Source organism: Pongo abelii, chromosome 23 (assembly GCF_028885655.2).
Source record: "Pongo abelii isolate AG06213 chromosome 23, NHGRI_mPonAbe1-v2.0_pri, whole genome shotgun sequence".
Classification (NCBI taxonomy): domain Eukaryota; kingdom Metazoa; phylum Chordata; class Mammalia; order Primates; family Hominidae; genus Pongo; species Pongo abelii.
Genome location: NC_085929.1, coordinates 49,423,206 through 49,448,040, shown reverse-complemented (window position 1 = coordinate 49,448,040; position 24,835 = coordinate 49,423,206). Strand labels below are relative to the sequence as shown.

Here is a 24,835-nt window from a genome sequence, read left to right as displayed (position 1 = left end):
TTACTCACAATTTTCCAGAATCATTAAAAATGGTCTCTGCTAAAAATTCAATTTGAATCCTCTGAAATTCAGGTGTGGGAGTTAGTTATAAACAGGTATGCTGAGAACAGTGGGTGACTGTTCCTAGACCTCGGTGTGGCCATCACTGTCTGTCCAAAGTCACCTTAAAATACCTTGGGGAAGTTCACAAGATAGCACTTATTTGTATTTTCTAAAGTATTTAGAATATATGCCTTGAAGAATTTCTGAAACGAAAGCCCTTCAGGAAAACAGGCACTTTCATAAATATGTTAATTGTATTTGAAGTTGAATTTAATAACTTTACAACTATTTTAATTTATGAAACTGAAGAATGAAGTGGAATACATAAGCAATATTTTTATGCAGTGTGTCAGAACTGTCTTCCCTCCTGGTGTTCTAGTGGGCACTTTCTGTCAGTCTCCTTGAAGAGGTGTTGCTTTCATTTGGTGAGCCAGGCGACATTATCCTGGGGCCTGGAGAAGAAGTGGGGCTGCAGGCTCAGGAGCTGCAGTGGCTTAGTTCGCTTCTCCCATAATTTAGTTACCTTTGTTCCCCAATTAGCATTTTATGCTTACTATTATATTTTCAGTATATATTAGGTATAGAATATTCCAATTGGCTTCCTTTTCTTAGTGTATAATTGACCTTCTTATGTTCTGCAGTCTATAAGTAACATTTGATATGCTTCCCTCCCTGGCGTCTAGCTTCTGCCCACATTGGTATAAATGCTGCTGTGCTTGTGAGATTTAAAGATGAGAAGGGGATACCAGACTGTTGCAGTGCTGGCATTGCTCCAAACTGAGAAAGGGTTAAACGGCAGCCCCCTGGGGCTGCTGTTGGCTTAGAAATCTCAGAATTTATGTTGTTAGTGTTTGGGCCTTTTTCATGACCACCTCTGCCCAGGGCAGCTCTCCAGACCAGATTCTAGAGGTGGCCTCAGAACCTTCTCTAAGACTATGAAGAAACGTCCCCCAGTATCCTAGGCCCTTAGAGTTTGGTAAAGAGGAGCATGTATGTGTGTGTCAGTATGGTGAGATAGTAATTAGACAAGGGTTATTGATTTGAATGAATGAATGACGTTGTTTGCCTTTCCATAGTGATTACTTTTGAAGGCACTGTAGTCACATTTCACTAGGCTGGTCTAAATGCAGTTGCATGTCACAGTTCTGCCTTGACACCAAGTAACAGGTTGTGTCTACCTGACATCTCCTCCAGCCCCGGGGCTCTGGCCTAAATTTTTTCTTATTAGACTCTGTCATATATGAATCATAAGACATAAATCTTTATGTGGGCTCATGGTACATATTTTATTTTGAGAAACTTAAAGAATCTAATAGGAGGTTAGAATTAATTTGAAATGTGTACCAGTGGTCATCACAATAGTATGGGATTTAGATTATCTTTTTGTTAATGTGAAGGGTGCTATGAATTTCGTACTCAGTCATGTTTCCCATCAGGATTTGTTCTACAGTAGAGTCCTTGAAGGAGAACAAGGAAGAATGATTTTGCTGGAAAATACTTACTTGACAAAATGTTGATGTAATTAACAGGACAAAATGTTGAACTTCCCAATTTGGAATTCTCTCTTTGACTCTTAAATTCCTAACATAGATTGGTAGTGCTAGTTTAACAAAATAAATAAAGCACATGACAGTTTTGGGGATAATGAAGTGACTTCTCTATCTTCTCTGCTATGAACTGACACATAAAGAAAAAATAGCACAGGGCATAGTAGACTGATCACCAGTATCTATTGATTTGGAAGACAGAAACATTTGTTACTACTTTCCCATCTATAGGGATGGTCCCCTCAGGTTCACTTAGTCAGATCCTACCATTACTGTGCAGAAAGAATGTTAGAAAGCAAGACCATAAAGCCATGAAGGAAAGCGGCAAGACCACTTTTGGAGGATAAATCTTTCATATTTCACATTGAACTTGAAGACATTAAATTGAATCTTAGGTGTACCCAGTGAACTTCTGAGGTTGAAGAGTTTGCATTTGGGATGGTGGAAGTTGTCATGATGATGAAAAGTCGTGATGTGAGGCTATGTAAACTGTACTTGTCCCAGCACCTGACAGCCTTTTTTCCCCCCTCCCCGATGCTATCTCCAGGTATGACAGCTTTTATTGGTAGACATATAGGCACCTGAGTGAGCTCTGGGCTTATTTCCAGCCATCCGTTAGATCACTACCTGGAGGGACAGTTCACCTGGATGCTGGCTGGCTGGATCAGTTGATTTGTTTGTTCGTTCGTTCGTTCGTTCATTCATTCATTCATTCATTCATTCATTCATTCAGTTTACTTTCTTGGTCTCTTGTCCACGCAGTTCACATCAGGCACTGTGCTAGATTCTAGGGATCCATAGATGGTTAGGATTGAGTTCTGGTCTCTGAGGACCTCACAGTCCAGCAAGGTAAAGAGACTTCTAAGCAGCAGGGTGATGAGTCTTAAAGAGCTATTGGGACCTTATTCTGCCATGAAGAATGGAGGAGATTGGGGGAAACTCCAGTTTGATGATGAGTTTTAGAGGGAGTGGTTTGTCAGGTACCCAAGAGAAGCAGAGGGAGCAATATATGCAAAGGCAAGGAGGTCAGAATCTGCCAGACTTGGGAGCTTGTTGTGGCTGGAGTGCCGTTTATATTTGGACATGCTTCAGGAACATCATATTTATCAGATCCAAACCAGTTATTTTTCATCCCAAACCAGTTTGTTCTTAATTCTGTTTTTCTCTTTGTGGCATTATCACCTACCATGCCTCCGAAATTTGAAACTTTGAATCCCTGCCCCCATCCGCCATTCCCTGGCATCATCCATCACTATGTCCTGTCTGTTTTTCCTCTTGGATATATTCCTCTTTCCTGGTCTTCTAACCATTTCCCTTTCTCCAGACTTGAACCTCCAGAACTGCGCTGTCCGGTGTGGTAGCCACTAACCACGTGTGACTGTTTACATTAAAATTAACTAAAATTAAAAAGTCATTGAGACCAGTCTGGGCAACATAGTGAGTCCTCTGTCTGTATAAAAAATAAAAAGTTAGCCAGGTGCAGTGGTGCATACTTGTAGTCCAAGTTTCAGAAGGCTCAGGTGGGAGGATTGCTTACACCCAGGAGGTTGAGGCCGCAATGAGCTGTGATAGTGCCACTGCACTCAGCCTGAATGACAGAGTGACACCCTGTCTCAAAAAAAAGTCAGTTTCTCACTTGGACTAACTACATTTTAGGTGTTAATAGCTGGTGGCTGCCATACTGGGCAGCCCAAGACTAGAGGCTCGATGGGCTGTTCTCCACTCTCTGTCCAAGGGAACCTTCCTTTATGCGCTTTTTGCTTTCAAGATAGGGTCTTGCCCAGTCGCCTAAGCTGGAGTGCAGTGGCATGATCTCGGCTCACTGCAACCTCCGCCTCCCAGGTTCAAGTGATTCTCATGCCTCAGCCTCCCAAGTAGCTGGGACTATAGGTACATGTCACCATTCGTGGCTAATTTTTTGAGTTTTTTTGGTAGAGACAGGGTTTCACTATGTTGGCTAGGCTGGTTTCGAACTCCTGACCTCAAGTGATCTGCCTGCCTCGGACTCCCAAAGTGCTAGGATTACAGGCATGAGCCACCGCACCCAGCCTCATGCCTTTTAGCCTTTGTACATGCTGTTCTTATTCTCTCCAGAATACCATTCTTGCTTTAAGCATTCCCCTCTTCCCTGGCTTTCCTTAGGTGAATTTCGTCTCTTTTTTCCTCCAGTGTCCCTTGTAATCACACAATCACGCTTGCCTCTGAGAGGGCACATGTATGTTTATCATGTGTCGAGACATCATAGTATAGTGGTTAAGCCTTGGGGACAGATTGTCTTAATTTCAAAACTAGCCGCTTACTTGCCAGGTGGCTTTGAACAAATTATTTAACCTCTCTGAGTTTTAGTTTCTTCAGCTATAAAATGAAGACAATGGTTTTTTCCTCACGTTAAATGAAACCCTTAGCACTGCATTTAAATATATAGCTCTCAAATTGTAGCTGAGAGCTCTCAATCTAGATAAATTCCCTTCTGTTCATCAGCCATGCTAAAACCATATAATGGTTTATTAATGCTAATAATGCTGTTCTGTTTCTTCTTTTGTGATTGTTACACCTTTTAGTTATTTTCTGTATCGCAGTGGCTAGGCCCTTCAATGCAATTTGCATAGGCATGCAATTTTTTCTTATTCCTGTAATTTCTATTGGCTATAGTTCTTCTGGTGAGATTTTTATTCTCTCTTTTGTTTTGATTGCATTTCATCCTGCCCACTTTCCATTGCATTTTTTTTTTCACTCTCAGTTTAGAAATTAAATTCTCAGCCTGCTCTTTTAGTGGTTATCCTAGATATTTTTGTGTACTTAACAAAGTCTAAAGTTAATATCCTTACCCTTCTCTTGAACAATGGAAGGATAGAAAACATTTTAACTCCATATGCCCTCTCAACTTGTCCAGTTTTTTTTTTCCTGATTTTTAAAATCCTGCAAATTTGCCATTGTCTTTTATACAGTTAATGCTATTTACATTTATCCAATATGTTTATCTGCATATTTGCTTACCATTCCTTCTTCTGCTTCGGGGCTTTCCATCTGAAATAATTTCCTTCTTTTAAAAGTATATCCTTTAAGGGCTGGGCATGGTGGTTCACGCCTGTAATCCCAACACTTTGGGAGGCTGAGGCCAGTGGATCACTTGAGGTCAGGAGTTCAAGACCAGCCTGTCCAACATGGAGAAAGCCCGTCTCTACTAAAAACACAAAAAAATTAGCTGGGCCTGGTGGCACACACCTGTAATCCCAGCTACTCGGGAGGCTGAGGCAGGAGAATTGCTTGAACCTGGGAGGCAGAGATTGTAGTGAGCCAAGATCGCTCCACTGCACTCCAGTCTGGGCGACAGAGCGAGACTCCATCTCAAAAATAAATAAATAAATAGGCCGGGTGCGGTGGCTCAACGCCTGTAATCCCAGCACTTTGGGAGGCCAAGGCGGGCGGATCACGAGGTCAGGAGATCGAGACCATCCTTGCCAATGTGGTGAAAACCCGTCTCTACTAAAAATACAAAACAAATTAGCCAGGCGTGGTGGTGCGCGCCTGTAGTCCCAGCTAATCAGGAGGCTGAGGCAGGAGACTCGCTTGAACCAAGGAGGCAGAGGCTGCTGCAGCGAGCCAAGATCGTGCCACTGCACTCCAGCCTGGGCGACAGAATGAGACTCTGTCTCAAAAAAAAAATAAAAATAAAAATAAAAAATAAATAAAATAAAATAATAAATAAATAAATAAATAAATAAATTTCTTCAACAGGAGAGTCATTAAGATACCTGGTTTGCTGTGCTGCTGAAAACAGAATTATGCTCTGTCATTCCTTGACCCATTCATTTCAGTTGTGTTTATTATGTGCCTGTTACGTATTGGTGGTAGGAACACGGGCAAACAAGGCAAAATCCTGGTGCATAAGGAACTTATATTCTCGTGAGTGGAGAGAGAAAATATGTAATTTGGCAGGTGAGATTGAGTGTTAAGAAAATAAAACAGAGTTAGGGCTGGAGTATCCGGGCTAGGGAAGGCCTTCTTAAGAAGTGGGTAATGTTTGAGCAAATATCTGATGCTGGGAGGCAGCAGATCCTACAGACGTGGGAGGCAGGTATTCCCGGCAGAGGGGAGGCAGGTGCAAAGGTAAGCTGAGTCTGGTGCATCTGGAGAACCATATGGAGGTCACTGTAGCCAGAGTCCAGGGTGGGGATTGGAAGGAGCGAGACTGGCGCTGGAAGCAGGGGCTAGAATCATGTGGGACCTTGTACTCGGGGTGGGGAGTATCAATAACTGTGACAGTTGACAATAGCTGTTGGCAAGTTTTGAGTCTAGTAGATTGAACCAGGGTAACTGAGAGAGGTGGTGTGAAGCGGCCACATTCTGGCTCTGTTTTGAGGTAGAGGTGATGTTATGTGGACATGAGAGGAGGACAGGAGTCAGGGATGACACTGGGGCATTTGTCCTGAGCAGCTGTGTCCTGGAGGAGCCCAGCCGGGGAGATGCAGGAGCAAGAGGTGGGTTTCGGCCAGTGTGTCGGAGAGGCCTGTGAGCCTCCCAGGGCGAGATGCTGAGCCAGCAGCTCGGGCCATGCCAGATCTGGAGCTCAGGGAGAGGCTGAGTGAGGAGGCATCAGCACGTGGATGGAATTTTAGGTCACAGGAGGGAGAGGGCCATCCAGGAAACTAGTGTGCACAGATAAGAGGAGGCTGAGCCCTGGGCCCCACGGGTGTGCACAGGGTGATAAGGGCACCAATTGGGTGCTTTGCAGGACTGTCCGGAAGTACTTGTCTTGAGAGAATGTAATTAATACTGCAGGCCGGTTATCGTGACTAGAAGATAAGGCTCGTGGATTCCTTTACCGGAAAAGCTTGGATTTCATGCTTACCTAAAGGGAAGGTGCCTACGTGCTGCCTTATTTTCCTTTTGAATTTTCAAAAGCAACTCAATCAGTATATTCTTATGGCAGAACAATTAAGTGATAGAGACATGCAAAAGCCCAGACTTTCATGTTCCGCCACCCAGAGATGTTCATTCAACACTCAGGACAACCTTCCCTGACCACCGTCTGTCCAGGTAGACCCTGTCACTCTCTGTCCCCTACTTGGCTTCATGCTTTCCCCCAGGCTTTAATGCTGTCTGCCGCTACATTACCTACTGGTGTGGCTTTGAAATCCCCTGACCCCTACTGGAATATATACAGGGGCCTTGTCACTTCTACCCATCCCGGGACCCCACAGGCCCAGCGAGGTGCCTGGCATACGGTAAGTAAGGCTGCGTTACATTTCATTGAATGGAAGAATTCACATTTTTGGTACCTAGCCATCTGGACTTTTTTCCTAGGTAATCACCCACTCTTAAACATATATTTTTAGATAAAGCCCAACTGTTCAGCTTTTTAGACGTAAGAATGCTACTTATGGTTTTGAATGTTACTACAAGCTAACTTTGCACTAGTTGGCTGTAGGCTGCTGTTTTCAGTCAGTTTCGGCAATGGTGGCTGCACAGGCCTTCAGAGCCCTTCCTGAGCCTGTGCCTGGACAGCAGCACCAATCGTCAGTCCACCCCATGCTGGCTTCTAGGAGGCTGTGCAGCTGCAGGCCTTCTTTCCTCATCCAAACTGCTGTGCCTGCCCACCTGCCCACTGCCTTCCCTCCCCCACTCCCCTCCCCTCCCCTCCCCTCCCCTCCAGGTCCCCTCTCTCCCTCTCTCCTTCCCTCCCTCCCTCTCAGCCTAATCAGGTATGACTTTGTCTTATCTTTCCTACTATTTAGACAGTTTGTTCCTCTGTATCTTGGAAGATTGTTCCAGGACCCTCCAAAGGATACCAAAATCCATGGATGCTCGTCTCTGATATACACTAGTGTTGCATTTGCATATAACCTGTGTACACTCTTCAGTATTCTTTAAATCATCTCTAGATTACTTATAATACCTAATAGAATATAAATACAATGTAAATAGTTATACTGTATTGTTTAGGGAATAATGACAAGCAAAAAAAAGTCTGTACATGTTTAGTACAGATGCAGCTACCCACTTCGTTCCCCTGTATATTTTCGATTCCTGACTGGTTGAATCCACAGATGTGGGACCCTTGGGTATGAAGGGCTGAGTGTGCTGTGAGCTCCTGGACCGCAGGGCCTGCATGGTGTTATTCACTTATTTTCACTTCCATCCCCTAGCTCTTAGCAAGGTTTCTGGCACTCAGAAAGTAAATGTTTTTAGAATATTGGGAGAGATATATGTAAAATAATTTTTAAAATCAATTTCCTTGGCTTGATATTTACTCAGTTTATTAGAATAAATTAAACATTTTATTGAAAATATTTAAGAATTTGGGACACAGGCTATGTCTTGAGACAGCCAAACTGACAACTTTTTATGAAGGACAGGTTCTTTCTGCCTGTGTGTGTGTGTGAGAGAGTGTGTGTGTGTGTGTGAGTGTGTGTGAGTGTGTGTGCGTGTGTAGTGGGGGTATTGGGTATTGTAATGAAGTCAAGAGAGTAACCAAGACATTTTCTTCAGGGCTTCTCAGATAATATTATTGTATATTGTAATTTGGCATTTTATCATAAATAAGAGTTGTCATTAATTTTTCCCCTTTATAAGTGATCACTGGAAATGTTTATTGGGCAGGTAGCATCACAAAATGTGTGTGTGTGCGTGTGCGCGCGTGTGTGTTTATGAGGCTTAACGTTGAAGATCTTTGTTCTCAGTGGCACAGCTGAGAATGGGTGTGTAAGTCCTGCTTGCCAAAGCCATATCCTCCCTGTGGGGGGTGGGAGTCGCCAGGGAGGCCAGGAGGAGTCATACTAGGAGCAAGAAGGCTGGGAAGGTGGGAGACTGACATTTGCAGGCACTCACACATACAATGTGTCATTTAAATTCCTACTCTGTGTAGGTCAGCCACCTTTATTCCCATTGTGCTGGTAAGAAGGTAGCTTAGAAGTTAAAATGTGCACCTATCACAGCTGGTTTAAACCCTGTTCTCTTTCTACTCTCCTTTTTTTTTTTTTTTTTTTTTTTTAAACACTGTTTAAGAAATGTTTTGTCCTTCTTATAGAGACAGGATCCCACCATGTTGCTCAGGCTGGTTTCTAACTCCCAGGCTCAAGCAATCCTTCCATCTCCGCCTCCCAAAGTGCTGGGATTACAGGCGTGAGCCACTATGCCTGGCCCACTCTCCTTGTTTAAGGGAAACTTTTGCTATTAATTTTATGCTTGATTTAAGCCTGTTAGTTTCAGATTGTTGCTTGACAATTGAGTTCCCTGTTTGTTTTTCCAAATTACTGGCTAGTTCATTTTATGTGAACTTTTTGTTTTTAGAAATAAAAGCACTGTCAAGTTAGAATTCATTTATCAGTTTGTCACACCAAACTGGCTCCATATTCTTCTCTACAGTAGAGTGCTTTGGCTCTAGCTGATACCTTTGAATGAAATGGAATATTTTCTTGAGAAAGCGGCACCATAGTTGAGTGCATAGATGCCCAGAAAATATTTAAAAACCAAATCCTCTCGTGGTTTGTACTTAAAATTTTTTTTTTTTAGAGATGGGATCTCACTGTGTTCCCCAGGCTGGAGTACAGTGGCTACTCACAGGCACTATCATAGCTCACTGCAGCCTCAAACTCTTGGGCTCAAGTGATCTTCCTGCCTCAGCTTCCCAAGTATCTGGGACTATAGATAGGCATGTGCCACCACACCCAGCTCGTGTGGCTTTTTAAACTTCAAAGGCACATACTTATAGTACTGGTTGAGAAGGTATTTAGGCAGTTCATTTCTAGATAGCGCTTCTGATGGGTGTGATCTCTTCTTGTCTATGCTTACCTAGCATTCTCATGGTGGGCTTTTATCAGGACATTCTACTGTTTATTGCCGGTAGGTAAATGGAGCAGAAGTCACTCTTGTGGTAGAGTAGCTAGTGACTTGGGCTGGTGCCATTTGTCAGTCCCCTCTCCCCTCCTTCACAGCCACAGCAGCTTCCCAGGGTTTGCCCTCCAGGACCAGTGTGGCCCTGCACTGGGCTGGTTTCTAACTCCCCTTTGTCACACATGTTCCTCTACCTGGGATGCCTTTCCTTGCTGCTCCAGCTGAAGAATTCCCACTGAAACATCAGCCCTGGGCACCCTTTCTGGACCCTCTAGGTGTCCCCGTAGCATGTTGTGCAGAACTGTTTCCTAGCTCTTGGCCGCTGTGTTGGAGGAGGTTGTTCAAGTGTCCATCAACCCTGTGAGAATGGAGTGCCCCAATGCGGGGGCACCTGGCTTACTTTACTGGCTCAGGAGCTGGGCTGCCGTGGAGCCTGGCCCCAGTCACCTTCTCCCTGGCCGATGCTTGTGGAAGGTCCCCATACTCCAGGCACTGTGCCAGGTCCCAGCCGGATGCCATTTGATCCATGCAACCTGTCAGGCAGATTGGATTCCATTTTACCGATGAGCAGTGTCAGGTACAGAGAGAGCTCTTAGGTATTTTGCCTGAGGCAGCTGGATCATTAAGAGGTCCCCCCCACCCCCAGGGTCTTGTGAAGACTCATAGATGCAGATTTCAGAGACCTTCTAGATTTGTGCATCCAGGCTAGCGTGTTCTTTGGTGTTGTCCCCTCTTGCTGTCTCTCATTTTCAGCTTGTTCAGACCAGGGCTTCAGCTCCTCTTGAGGATTCTGCTCATCAGACTGTTGGGTAGGGAAGAGCCTCCGAAACTGCCGCCTCCAAGCACGGGAAGAGGCCGCTCCTCTTTTGTGGACAAAGGGCCATAGAAGCCCTTTGTGTGACAGGAAGTCCTGCTTCTAGAAGGGGCTGCCTGAAAGTGGAGGGGTTGAAAGAAGCCGAAGCGTTGACCTGGGGCCACTCTGACTCATGCATGTTGTCAATAATGCCCTTTGTCTGTCTTGGGAACCTGGCACAGCAGACCTCGAAGGGTGGCCTGGAGCATTCCTCTTCTCCCTCCTTCCTGCTCACTCTGCCCCCTGTGAATGCCCCTATTTTCTGACCTGGACAAAGGGCAGCCTCCTGACCCATTCTATATTTTTTCCTTCTACTTATGCCAGGAGAATCTTTCTGTCTCATCTGGGCTTGTGTGAGTTTTCTTTTTTAGGGTTTGAGTGCGTCTCTTTAATTGGAAAACTTGCAGCTTAAAGGAGAGCTGTCCCACTGGGCAGGTGCCTCTGACTGAGAGGAGGCGTCCTCAGGAAGTATGTGGCCGTGGCTGCTCTGGCATGATCCTGAAGACTGGCATGAAGGGGAATGGAGCCGCACAGAGAATTTTAGGCATCAGAGGGGAAGCGCAGGCACCTGGACCCACGGCCCAGCTCCCTGCAACATGGTCCACACGTCTCCTGTATTTGTGGCCACCTGTCAGTTGTTAAATACTGTGGTTAGGATGTGAGGACACCAGAAGCAAGGGCAGTGGTGGCAGAGATGAGCTGACGCGTCCTCATGTGCTCTCAAGTCCTGATCCCCAGCTGGACGAGAGAGGATCATGTGTGCGCGCATGCCTGTGTGAAGGGATCCTAAGATTATGCTGGAATAACACTGCATCAGTCCTGGGCAGGCAGCTTTGTGTGTTGTGTAACTGGGGCTTCTTGCTGTGGGGACATGGTGGCAAATCAGTGAGCACTTGTTCTTTTTGTTTTTTGAGACAGAGTTTTGCTCTGTCTCCCAGGCTGGAGTGCAGTGGTGCGATCTCACTGCAACCTCCATCACCTGGGTTCAAGTGATTCTCGTGCCTCAGCCTCCCAAGTAGTGGGTGAGCCCGTGGTGCATTGCTGCTCTCGCCAGGCTCAGAGGCCAATGTGTGCCTCCTTCCTGGATGCAGTGGCGCTCAGTGAGTGCTTCCACTCCTGTCCCCAGGGACAAATCCTTTGGCTTTATTAGCTTTGTCCTTACTTCCCCCTTAGACTGTGGCGGGTTTTGGGTACCCATACTTCTGGAGACCCTACCCTGGATTATATTAGGTATGTTATGCTCACGTGCAGTTTAAACACTTCTTTATGTTATAAAAGTAATTGGAAGGATTCTTATTATTTTGCTTTTGAAACTATTTGGCTATGAGAAGTTGATTTCTCCTTCACCTCCTCTAATTCATTTGTGCATTTGTTCAGAGGGAACTGGGTGTGTGAAGGAGTGGAGCTGATAGGAGTGTGGTGCTTGTGTTGGGAGACACAGGTTATTAATGGTGGCCAGAGCGTGTATAGTGTGGCCAGGAGTGTGGTGTGAGTGGTGAGGCTGGAGGAGCAGTAGTTACAGCCTGGAGGCCCTGCTGGCTTCGGAAGGAAGTAGGGGGAGGATTTTGAGTAGAGGCAAAACCTGATCTTTCCAGAAGACATTCCAACCACCGTGGTAGAGTCACAGTAATGTCATGGAGAATGAAGGGAGTCGGGGACTAAACAAGTGGCTGCAGGTCAGTTAGGAAGTTGTTAAGGATTAGGCAGGAGGCAATGATGGCCTTAGCGCAGGTAGCTGTCATCGTGGGGACAAAGCCAAGTGGGAGGATTCAAGAGATATTGAAGAGCTGCTGTAGTCTGGTCTTGGAAGCTGATTGAATGTGGTAGTGGTGAGGGGGTTTGGGTGTGGGAAGAAGAGGAGTTTCTGGCTTGAGAAGCTGGGTGAATGAATGGTGGGACCACTTCTGATGTAGAAAACCCAGGAACAGGAGCGGGCTCATAGGGAAGGGGATAGTTTGCAAGGACTGTGTGATGGCCAAGTGGAGGCATCCAGTAGGCAGAGATGCGAGTCTGGGCCAGACAGCAGATCAGGGGCTTGAGGTTAAAGGTGGTTTGGTGTGTGGGAACAGAAGAAGTGAGAGAGAGGGCCTGGGACAGAACCTGGGGAGCGCCAGCAGCCAAGGAACAGGCGGAGGAGGTTGGGAGAAGGCACACTGTAGCCACTACAGAAATGAGCTGGTGAGTGTCAGCTCCCTCCCCAGAGACTCCTCTTGCCCTCGTCCCCCACTGATTTGCTTCTGTCAGCTTGGTAATTGCCGATGTGGACATCCAGTCACTGTGCAGACATTTGAGCATCTACCTCATGCTAAGCGCTGGGGATACGGAGATGACACAGCCCTTGCCTCTTTTTTTTTTTTTTTTTTTTTTTTGAGACGAGTCTTGCCCTGTTACCCAGGCTGGAATACAGTGGTGTGATCTTGGCTCACCGCAACCTTTGCCTCCCAGGTTTAAGTGATTCTCCTGCCTCAGCCTCCTGAGTAGCTGAAACTACAGGGGCACACCACCACACCTGGCTAATTTTTGTATTTTTAGTAGAGATAGGGTTTCACTGTGTTGGCCCGGCTGGTCTTGAACTCCTGACCTCGGGTGATCCGCCCATCTTGGCCTCCCAAAGTGCTGAGATTACAGGCGTGAACCACCGCACCCGGCTACAGTCCTCGCCTTATAAGTTGACGTGTAGTGGATGCGCTGTGCCACTCTGCCTTTTTTGCTTATACCCAATTTCGGATGGAAAATAGCTCACCTGCTAGTCCTCTGTAACGGATGTGTGGTGTCCTTTCTGTCAACTCGTCATTGTTTTCTTAGCTTTGAGCAGCTGACTTGTTTCCAATTTTTGCTGTTATAAATATTGTGGTGATGAACATTTTGTCCAAGCTATTTTTTCTTTGAGTTTATTTGCTTGGGGCATGTTCCCCAGAGTGGGACTTAATGTCAGAGGTTGATAATTGTTATCTGCCTTGTTCTGTATTTTCAGATTTTTCCATGAGGCCTATTAGCAATGTTAGAGTACATTTCTGTTTTCCTATAGCCCCACAAAAACTGACTTTGTCATATTAATTTTCCTTATTTTACAAGTTATTTCCATAGTTTAAAGGAAGTTATGCTTTTTTTCCTGCATGAGAATTTGTTGTATTATATTTAGCTAGGTTACATTGCAGTAACAAGCAAACCCCAAGTCTCAGAGACTTAACCTAACACAAATATCTTTCTCGCTTGGTCTGTGTGTCCCTTGTAGTATGGCTGGGGGTGCCGTTCCACAGAGTCCCTCAGGCCAGGCTGATTCAGGAGACAGCACTCTCTGAGAGCTGCCACTTGAGGCCTGCTCAGTGGACAACACAGTAGACAGGAGAGGCTGGGGGCTTTGTGTGGACTTTTCACTACTGATGTGGCCAGGACTACCGACACAGTCTGGCTTAGCAGGTAGAACTTAGTGAGCATTCCTGTCTCTGCCCAGCCATCTCTTCTTCTGTTTGTTCCTCTCCAGCAACTTCTTTGTCCAGTGGAATTGGATCTTCAGTCTTCATATCGGCTCTTAATGTATTTTAGGTAATAAGATTTTTATCAGTTGTGTCTTTTTCTTTCTTTGCTTTCCATTTTGCATTGTGCAAAAGTTTAACGTAAGTTTTGGACACATTCATGTTTTCCTCTGATACCTTGTTTATTATCACAAATTTATCTTTTCTCAAAGCCAGAGAATAAGCTGTTTTTCTTTGAGTTGCTTAAAATGGATTTTATTTGGCTCCTTATGACACTTGAAATTCATCAACATATATAATGTCAGGTGGTTTTAATCTAAGTTAATTAGGTCTTTGGTGATGCCTGTTCTGCAACATTAAAACAAAACAAAAGAAACAAAAAACACCCAACCCCAAGCAACAGCTCTTCATGACAGAAACACTCAACAAACCAGGAACAGAAGGGAACTTGACTGGATAAAGGGTATTAATCAAAACTTCCAGGGCTGGCAGTGAAAGACTGAAAGCTTTCTTCCTGCAATCCAGAAGAATAGGACCTTGATGTCTGTTCTCACTCCTTCTGCTCAATATTATACTGGAGACTCTAACCAGGAACTTCGAAGTTAGACAAGAAAACAAAAGGCATACAGATTGGAAAGGAAAAGGTAAAACACTCTCTGTTCAAAGATGATATGATCTTATATAAAGAAAATCATAAGGAATCCACCAGAAAAACTCTTAGAATTAATATACAGGTTCAGCAAGGTTGTAGGATACAAGATCAATATACAAAAATAATGATATTTTGATAATCTAACAAGGAATAATTCAAAAAATGGAATTAAGAAAACAGTTTCATTTATTATAGTATATAAAGAATAAAATAGGAGTAAATTTATCAAGAGAAGTGTAAGACTTATATTCTGAAAACTACAAAACATTGTTGAAATAAATTTAAAAGGACTTGAATAAATGGAAAGAGATCCTACATCCATGGACTGGAAGACTTCACATAGTTCAGATGGCAGTACTCCTCAAATTGAGCTACAGAGTCACAGCAGTCCCTTTCAAAATCCCAAATCAACAAGCCAATTCTAAAATCCCTATGGAAATGCAAGGGACCAAGAATAGAACAGTTTTGAAAAGTCAGAGAACAAAGTTGGAGGGCTCACACTTCCCAGTTTACAAAAATGTATAAATCTACAGTATTCAAGAAACAGTGTGGTGCGGGCATAAGGATAGACATGGAAAAATGAGATAGAGTCAAGAAAACAGAACTAAACCCCTACATTTATGGTCAGTTAACTTTGGACAAGGATGCTAAGCCAGTTCAATGGGGGAAAGAAAAATCTTTTCAAGAAGTGACGCTGGGACAACTGGATATCTACATGCAGAAGCATGAATTTGGATCTCTGCCTCATGCCACATATAAAACTTAACTCCAGATGGATCAGAGACCTAAATGTAAGAGCTAAATCTGTAAAACTTTTTTAATTAAAAAAACTTTTAAAAAAATTAGTCATAATAAGTGATGTAAAACTCTTAAAACATAGCATAAGTCTTTGTCACCTTGGATTAGGCAATGTTTTCCTAGATATGACACCAAAACAAACAACAAAAGAAAAAAGTGGGTAAATTGGACTTCATAAAAATTAAGAACTTTTGTGCTTCAGAGGATGTTATCAAGAAAGTAAAAAGATAACTCAGAATGGAAGAAAATAGTTTCAAATCATATATCTGATAAAGATACCTTGAAAACATAAAGAACTCTTGGCTGGGTGCATTGGCTCACATCTGTAATCCCATTACTTTGGAGGATCACTTGAGACCAAGAGTTTGAGACCAGCCTGAGCAACATGAGACCCTGTCTCTACCAAAAAAATTGAAAAAAAAAAAAAGAACTCTTAAAATTCAATAATAAAGGCCGGGCACAGTGGCTCACACCTGTAATCCCAGCACTTTGGGAGGCAGAGGCGGGCAGATGACCTGAGGTCAAGAGTTCGAGATCAGCCTGGCCAACATGGTGAAACCCTGTCTCTACTAAAAATACAAAAATTAGCTGGGCGTGGTGGCCCATGCCTGTAATCCCAGCTACTCAGGAGGCCGAGGCAGGTGAATCGCTTGAACCCAGGAGGCGGAGGTTGCAGTGAGCCGAGATTGCGCCGCTGCACTCCAGCCTGGGTGACAGAGTGACAGAGTGAGACTCTGTCTCAAACAAAACGAAACAAAACAAAAACCCCAAACTCAACATTAAAAAGACACACCAATTTAAAAAATGAGCAAAGGATCTAAACCAACATTTCTTCAAAGATAGTATACGAATGGCCAATAAGCACATGAAAAGATACCCAACATCATTAGTCATTAGGGAAACACGAATCAAAATCACAATGAGATATCACTTCCCACCCACTAAGATGGTTACAATAAAAGAGACAACATGTGTTGGTGAGGATATGGAGAAATTGGAACTGTCACACACTGCTGGTGGGAATGTCAAATGATGCACCTGCTTTGGAAAGCAGTCTGGCTGAATGTTGGAAACCCCTGACTTTGGAAGTTTCTCATTATGACCCAGCAGTTCTACTCCTAGGTATCTACTCAGAAGTAATGAAAACATCTGTCCATACAAAGGCTTGTACACAAATGATAATAGCAGCACTATTAATAGCTGAAAAGTGGCAAACAACCCAAATGTCCAGTCCCTTGGTAATGGGCGAACAAATTGTGGTATATTCATACAGTGGAATATTACTTAGCAACAAAAGGGAGTGAAATACTGACACATGGTACAATGTGGACAAACCTCGAAGACATTCTGGAAAAAGTGAAGGAAGCCAATCACCAGAGCCACATGTTATGATCCCATTTATCTGAAATGTCCAGCATAGGCAAATTCATAGAGACAAAAAGTAGATTAGTGATTGCCAGGATTGGGAGTAGAGGAGATGGGGGATGACTGGGGAAGGGTGTGGGGTTTCTTTTTGGGGTGATGAAAATGTTCTAAAATGATTGTCATGATGTGGCACAACTCTGTGAACACACTAAAAAATCATTGTGTACATTTTAGATGGGTGAACTGTGTGAATTATTATCTTAAGCTGTTAGAAAAATAGCAAGAATCTCAAGTACTTCACCCATCATCTCTCCCACAGCCTCTCCTGGCTAAATAATCCCATCCCTTTGGCTATTCTTGACAGACAACGTTTGGGTCTTTTCCGTTTGTATACCCAGAATTTTATTCTTTTTGAGCCTCCTAAATTGTGACTTCCAGGATTAAACACAAAGTCCCAAGATAGGCGAGGAGGTGGTGACGGTGGCAGGGCCTTCACCAGCTTGAAGAGAAGCAGCTGGGTATGGGGAAACCCAGCACCTGGGGTGGCCCCTCTCCAGCATGCTAGTGAGGGCTCTGTGCCCTTTCCCAGGGCGGGGCTCACATTCTGGTGGCACTGCTTCTGGTGTAACTGGCTGACCTGGGAGACTGGGCTTCTTTCCCCCTCCCTTTCCACGAATGTAAAAGGAAGAGTGGATTGAGGAGGAAGTTTGAGAGCTACCTGGTGTAACCCGTATTCCTGTTGACAGGAACAGTGTTACTCATTCAGCAAACACATGCTGACCCCCTGCTTTGCACAGCGTCTGAGATTCAAAGATGAAGGCAGCATAAGGTCACGATCTAGTGACTCACTCTGCACTACATTTCTTTCCTTCTATTGTATAAAATAGAAAAATCTATTTTTGGTGTAAAATGACATCCTAATTACTGAGTAGTTAAGGAGTTTGAGTTTTTAAGCCTGTGCATGCTTTCCACTTGGTTTTACTGTTTGTTCTGTAAGGCGCTGACTGTGTAGGAATAGTACTAGGTAACATCTGTGGAGCTGATAGCAAGCATTGTCCCGCTCCTGCCCACAGCCTTTGGAGGAGCTTCCCTGCAGCAGGCTGCTGGATGCAGGGGGCTGGGGGAATAATTTCATTTTAGAAACCCAGTAATTGTGTCTGGTGCTAGGTAGAGTTTTCCTTCATTCAGTAGTTTATTGAAGGCCAGGCAGACGCCGATTGCCACTAACATGCAATCTCTAGAAGTCAGGGACTTTATCTTGCACACTGCCATCTCCTGTTCCTGGAACATCGCAGGTGCTCAAGATGTATTAATTAGCGAAGAAGCAAATGACTAGAGGATGCAGTGATAATGACCTTTCGTTCACCCTGAGGACTAGGCTGGCCAGGGAGTGTCTCTCCCTCTTGTAGGTAAGGAAACAGGCTGGCAGGAAGTGACTGCATAGAGTTAGGCGGACTGTAAAAGCCAGAGCAGGCACAAGAATCCAGGTCTCCTGACTCCATCCTTCCATTGTGTGTTCTAGTCCCACCCGACTTTGAAAGGAAAAGTTGTTATATATTTCTCTTAAAAAAGTTGCCATGTGGGAGTGCTTCCCATTCCCACTGTGGGGCTGGCTCCCTTGGAACGGGGAGGGGAGGAGCTGTAGAGTTGCGTGGTTCTGGTTCAGTTAGGCCTGCTCTAACTGCGTCACTTCTAATCATTTTTCTTTCAAATCTTTAGACTCTTGTACATCTTCTGACACTACTGTTTGAATTCTCATGTTAATATCAAATTTGAAAAAGTGTCATTTTTGTCCTTTTTAAAGTAAGTTTTTCTATTTTAAACCTGTGGAACGTCAACTGAGTATTTAGGTTGGGGAAGTGTTCGGCCTCCATCTCCACATTCCCAGGGTGCTTGCCAACCAGAGGCTAAAAAAATATTGCTGTAAAAATCAGTCCAAGGCAAGTCTGGATCTGTCAGCTGATGTGTTCCCATTGCATAAGATAAACGAGTTTTGGGGACACATCTAATTACACGCTGTTAGCTCCAGCTCTTCATTAAGTTGCATAGGTGAGCTAAGAGCTGATGGGCTGGACTGGGACGGGTGACCTTGGGGCCTGTCCTACCTTTGCTGCTGATTCTGATAGCCCAGGTGGTTGTCAGCTGGAGCAAGTGGTCTGAATGCCACCAGGATGGCTGGTCATCAGCTTGTTTCCTTTGACCTATAAAGATGTTGGGGAAAACATGGTTATTTTAAGGGTTACTATATCAATCTGCATATAGGATTTTTAAAAAATACGAATTTGTCACAGACAGCATTTTTACCTTCTCCACCTCGGGATCCAGCACAAACAGCACCTCCTCTCTTCCCTTCCCCTTGTCTTCCTGTCTTGTTTCTTGAGCACTTGCTTTGGGTTAGATAAAAAGGGTCAAGCCCTTCCCTCGTGGAGCTCCAGGTGGAGTAGGAGAAAGACAGGCTCTTCACCAGCTAGGCACAGGTAGCACACACCGGAATGCCACTGTGCCAGGCTGTCGAGAGGGAGATGGTGCAACCTAAATGCTCCTGCGGAACACGCAGGTGGCCATGCAGAGGCGTTCTTCATGTTTGGACACCCTCTGCTTGCTGTGGTCCTTGGCACACAGCACACACCGGGTGAGCTCTTCCCGTAGAAAAAGATTCCCTACCTGCTTCTGAGCCACTGCTGCTGTGACTGACCTTCCTTTCCTCTAAGGTCACGGGAAAGGGAGAAGGTCAGGCTTCTTTCTCACGCCTCCTGTGTGTTCCAGAGGGGAGGCTTCCTTATGCAGTTTCTGCATCAGGGGCTTCCCTTTCTTCTTCAGGCCAATTTTAAGAATAAGATTAACTGGCATATCTTTCTTTGGGGTCTTCAGAACCGTCTGTGTTTTCATCCTCGGGTTTTAGGAATTCACTGCCTAGCATTCTCTATTCATACCTTCTGCTGCTTCACGAGCCCAGGAAACAACTTGGAAACTGGATCTCCAGTGGAGAGAGTGATTGATTTCAAAAGACCTTCCCCAAACTTACCTCAAGTGATTGCTTGGTTTGTTTCAAAAACATTTTAAATTTTGCTCAACTTAAATGGCAGTCATTTTTAGGGCTGTCATCTAGAATCTAGTATTTAACATGATGATTTTGTTTTACTCTGTACAACTGTGGGTAGAGGGCAGGGAGCAAGTTAGCTGGGAAAAATCAACCAGGCAGGTGCAGGTGAGACTTCTACCCTTGTCATTCCAGAGTTCTCCAGTGGGAGATTGAAGCCTTCTGGAGATGGGGGTCCAGACTGCTCGAACCAGGAGAAGGGTCCCCCTGCGGGGCTCCGTGTCTGTGTGACTGGTCTTCAGATTGTGTGACCCCCTAGGGATGCTGGACTTTGCTGTTCTCGGAGCTGCATGGGTGCAGTGGAAAGGGCTGGGAGCCAGTGTCCCTGCTCCTCACCCACAGTGGGGCCTTGGCTGAGTCTGAGGGAGAGCTGAGTTAGGGGAAGTGCAGGATTTATGGCCAGGCAAGGGGTGTGGTAAGTGAAAGTACCTCGTGTGCTGACTCACATGCCCGACTGCTTGCACAGGGCTCCTTGAGAATGAGGCCACGTGGAGATTCAGTGTGTGGTAGTCACTGCACACAACCTTGGTGATCGAGCCGGGACATCTAGGCAGGGGCTCAGAGGTGGACTTTGGTGGTGGGGCTAGAAGTTGAGCAAAGAGGTCATTTTGTTTTGTCTTTGGTGCCCATTTAAGCTCATGCATCATCATTTCTACTGCCGCCTGCCTGGGCTCACCCACAGCCATCTCACCAGGAACTGCTGCCACAGCTGTCTTTCTGTGCCTCAGACATGCTAGGCGGGCCTCTCTTGCCTTTTGCTGGGGCTGCCTGTGCTCTGGGGGCCCACATGGCTTACTTCTTCCCATGTTGTCTCAGGTATCACCTTCTTTGGGGACCTTCTCTGGTCACTCTGTTTAGAAGCAGTCTCCTTTCTGTCTCCTCCCTATCTCGCTTATTTCTCTGCATAGCACCTGCTGGGTCAGTCACCTGTGCCAGAACACAGACCCACGAGGGCAGGAGTTTTGGTCTGTTCTGTCCCCTGTTAGATTCCCAGCATTCAGAACACCGTGTGGCTGCACAGGCACCCAATATACAGGTATTGAAAGAATGGAAAGTAGGCATTGGTGGGTAGATTACTAATGCATTCGCAATGGGTGTAAATAGGTATATGCTAATTTAATTTACTGCCCTTGCCCCCCCCCCACCCTTTTTTTTTTTTTTTTTTTGAGGCAGAGTCTTGCTGTGTTGCCCAGGCTGGAGTGCTGTGGCATGATCTCGGCTCACTGCAACCTTCGTCTCGCGGGTTCAGGTGATTCTCTTGCCTCAGCCTCCTGAGTAGCTGGAATTGCAGATGTGTGCTGCCATACCTGGCTAATTTTTGTATTTTTAGTGGAGATGAGGTTTCACCATGTTGGCCAAGCTGGTCTCGAACACCTGATCTTAGGTGATCCACCCACTTGGACCTTCCAAAGTGCTGGGATTACAGGCGTGAGCCACCATGCCTAGCCATAACCCCATCTTTATTTCTGCTTTGATGTATGTAAAAATCTTTTTTCTTTTTTTGCTTTGATACAAAATGCATACTACATATTTTCACTTAAACCAGTCCATCCTTTGCCTTTGCCTATACTTCATGTCCCCTTAGAATGTTTGAGTCTTCATAGGACTTAAAGATCACCTGCTCCATGAACAAGGGAACTGAAGGTCAGAGGGGAGGAGTCTTGTGCTAAGTCCGGGGTCATTCTGCTGCATCTCCTTCTACTGATACTGGAGCCAGGGAAGGAACCAACATGGATTGTTTGCCAGATGAGAGACAGGTATTTCCCCGCATGATCTAAGTGAATCCTCAGAAGTCACAGGGTGTGCATTGTCATTCCTGTTTCATGAGTGGAATTCTGTAGGTTTTTTTTTTTTTTTTTTGAGACAGAGTCTCGCTCTGCCGCCCAGGCTGGAGTGCAGTGGCGCGATTTTGGCTCCCTGCAAGCTCCACCTCCCGGGTTCACGCCATTCTCCTGCCTCTGCCTCCCGAGTAGCTGGGACTACAGGCACCCGCCACCACGCCCGGCTAATTTTTTGTATTTTTTTTTAGTAGAGATGGGGTTTCACCATGTTAGCCAGGATGGTCTCGATCTCCTGACCTTGTGATCCACCTGCCTCTGCCTCCCAGAGTGCTGGGATTACAGGCATGAGCCACCGTGCCTGGCTGGAATTCTGTAGTTTTCAACAGGAAGAATGAAGTGATAGAATGTACCTGGGTAACGTGGCCAGTAAGACTTGATGGCTAGGTCATCTCTCAGGGGTGCCATGGAGCCCCTGGGATGCCTGGGACTCTCTGAGCTCTCCAGGTCTCATGCTGTCTGAGGGTGCTGCTTGTGGGGCCACCTGTGTTCCCTCGGGACCAGTGTGTTTCAGTGTCTGGCCCGTGAACCTGTTCTCAGGTTGACCTTGTCTCTGTGGAAACACTTCTTCCTCGAAGCCAGTATTTGGGATTTTGTTAACAAGCCAAATTGAAATCTCAGTGATTATAGGACTTGATGAATAATTTGTGTTGCAAAAGATTGAAAAGTCATCCCTCACGAAGTCCATTTTAAGTGTTGCCTAAGTACAGTTACTTCATTGAAACTGCTCACCAGCTGGTGGCAAAGCTTATGTGGAAACAAGTTTTTCTGGTGCTCTGACTCTAGACAAGACCGTGAGTCTGGAGCATGTCCACAGTAGGTCTCCGCACATGTGGAAAAGGGGCAGTCTGTGCAGGAGAGTCTTCTTTTTTTTTTCTCCCCACTCCCCCCTCCCCCCCCCCCCCACCCCGGCCATGGGAAAAGGAGAGAAATGGTGAATTAGGGCAGGGGAAAGGGGAACAGGGAGGAGGCAGGTCCTGGATAATCAGGAATATGGCACAGACACTGCTGAACTCTGAGGTTTCCTAAAAAATCCATGCCCTGGGCTGGGCACAGTGGCTCACGCCTGTAATCCCAGCACTTTGGGAGGCTGAGACGGGCAGATCACGAGGTCAGGAGATCGAGACCATCCTGGCTAACACAGTGAAACCCCGACTCTACTGAAAATACAAAAAAAAAAAAAAAAAAAATTAGCCAGGCGTGGTGGCGGGCGCCTGTAGTCCCAGCTACTCAGGAGGCTGAGGCAGGAGAATGGCGTGAACCTGGGAGGTGGAGCTTGCAGTGAGCCGAGATTGCGCCACTGCACTCCAGCCTGGGCGATAAAGCAAAACTCTGTCTCAAAAGAAAAAGAAAAAAGGAAGAAAGAAAGAAAGAAAAGAAAAGAAAGAAGAAAAGAGAAGAAAGAAAAGAAAGAGAAAAGAAAGCAAAGAAATCCATGCCCTGGCTCCATTTTTTCTTTCAGTGACCCTCACTGAGGAGCTCTGGGTACCGTGATAGGCACTAGGGAAGGCAGGTGACTCGAGTATGATCTGATGTACCAGGGTTAACAACTCGGTTGGGGAAAGAGGAATGGGGCCAAATAATGGCACCATAGAGGAACTATAACGGGACAGTGGTGGGCAAACGGTCACTAGAATGGTGGGGGGCTGCTTGGAGGAGGTGACACTCAAACTGGGCCTTGCAGGGTAGGTGGGAGTTGACCAGGAAGGCGGCAGTCTCAGGTGGCAGTGTGCTGCACGTGTGGCTATCAGGGCCGGCCCATGAGGGGCAAGGCTGCTGGGCAGGCTGGGAAGCCAGAGTGGGGAGGCCCCAGGAGGTGTTCCGTGTGCAGCTGCCACATTGAAAGGTGTGTAAGTGTAGTTGCAGGATGTGCAGCTGAGGCAGGGCCCAAAGGAGGGGGTGTACACACAAGCCAAGAAGGGAAAAGGCAATCTGCACACACACAGTGCCTTGAAGGTCTTGCGTTTCCCATAGAAATTGTGCTGTAGCTCTTTACCAGATTGACTGGTATTTGGGCACACAGTTGAGCACACTCTGGGCCTCGGTTATGTGTTTTGAATTTAGTGTGGTTTTTATTCAAAGCCTCAGTGCTCTCTGCACGTTTCCATACTCCCATCTCAACTCTAAAACATGTAAGTTCTTATTCAGATCAGCTTGCTGGTAAAATTAGAGAAAATTTCAAAGCTTCTTTTTACTCTCTTTGTCTCACATTTCTCCAATGGGGAAAAAGCCTGGAAGACAAGTGGGTTAAAGAACTGGCTGTTCTTGTAAGTATTTGAGGAGAACAGTGTGAGTCATTGTAGCTTTTCACTGGTATTTGAGTATCCGGTTTATTTTTAAACAGTTCTGTGAACTGGAGTTTCTTCCATGGTTTCTGTTACCATGGCGCCATAATATTTCCTCGTCTGCTTGTTCATACTTTCACACACTTCAGCATCACATTTACAATTCCTTACAATCAGAATATCTTATTCATAATCTCCAAGAGTGTTTCTCCAGCTGCAATAGCATTTTTCTCCAAATGGGAAAAGTCCGTTTTTTCTGCCACTTGCAGATGCTAGGAAGAGTGAGGGTCTGGTTCTGTGAAGGACAGTGCAGTGGGTGTGGGGGCTGCGAGAGCCCCTCTCGGGGTTTGAGTGGGTGGACCTATGTCATCTGTGTGGAGCCACTTCCCCTTTAGGCGCCACGGTTGAGAGTATAGGATAGACAGGCTGCTGCTTTTGCTTGGGAGGAGTTGATGTACGTTTTGGTCTAGACATCTAACAGACCACCCTTGGTTCTTTGGTCCCCTCAAACATGAACATGGGTGTGTTCTGTTGCTCTTATTTATATTGTCATTTATTTTCGGACTTGAATTGAGGCTTCCACTTTGGGCAGGTCTCTTGTTTTGAGAATCTGCAGTCCAGAGAAAAACAATGCTCGGCTTGGCAGTCACTGGTGAAGTCAGCTTTGCCCGCCCTCCAGGCATGCAGGATTATTCAGAGAGGTACCTTTCTACATCTCATTGCTTTGAGAAATATATATTTCTTAAAGAGTTGTTCAGGATTTAAGGAAAGTTGGGGAGGAACCTCTATGGAACTATAGAGATAGTTTGTTTCCAATCTCTTAAAGTCTTAGACCTCAACTTTTCAGGGATAACAAGGTTTTCTTCTGACACATAAAGATAATAATAGACTAGGTTCTGAATATGTGCTTTGGACTTAATTATGGGAACTTGGCTTTGCCAGGTGTTTTCAAATTCTACTGTAAATATAAATGCTGATTCAATGATACAGCAACTCTTGATACTTGAGAATTTAAAGTGCTGCGTAACTGATTGGACCTTTCG

At 45.3% G+C, this 24,835-nt stretch overlaps 1 protein-coding gene across 10 annotated transcripts in view; it reads left to right on the top strand.

The window, feature by feature from the left end:
* The window catches only part of PACSIN2 (protein kinase C and casein kinase substrate in neurons 2), a 150,564-nt gene that overhangs the window by 53,568 nt on the left and 72,161 nt on the right, over nt 1-24,835 (top strand).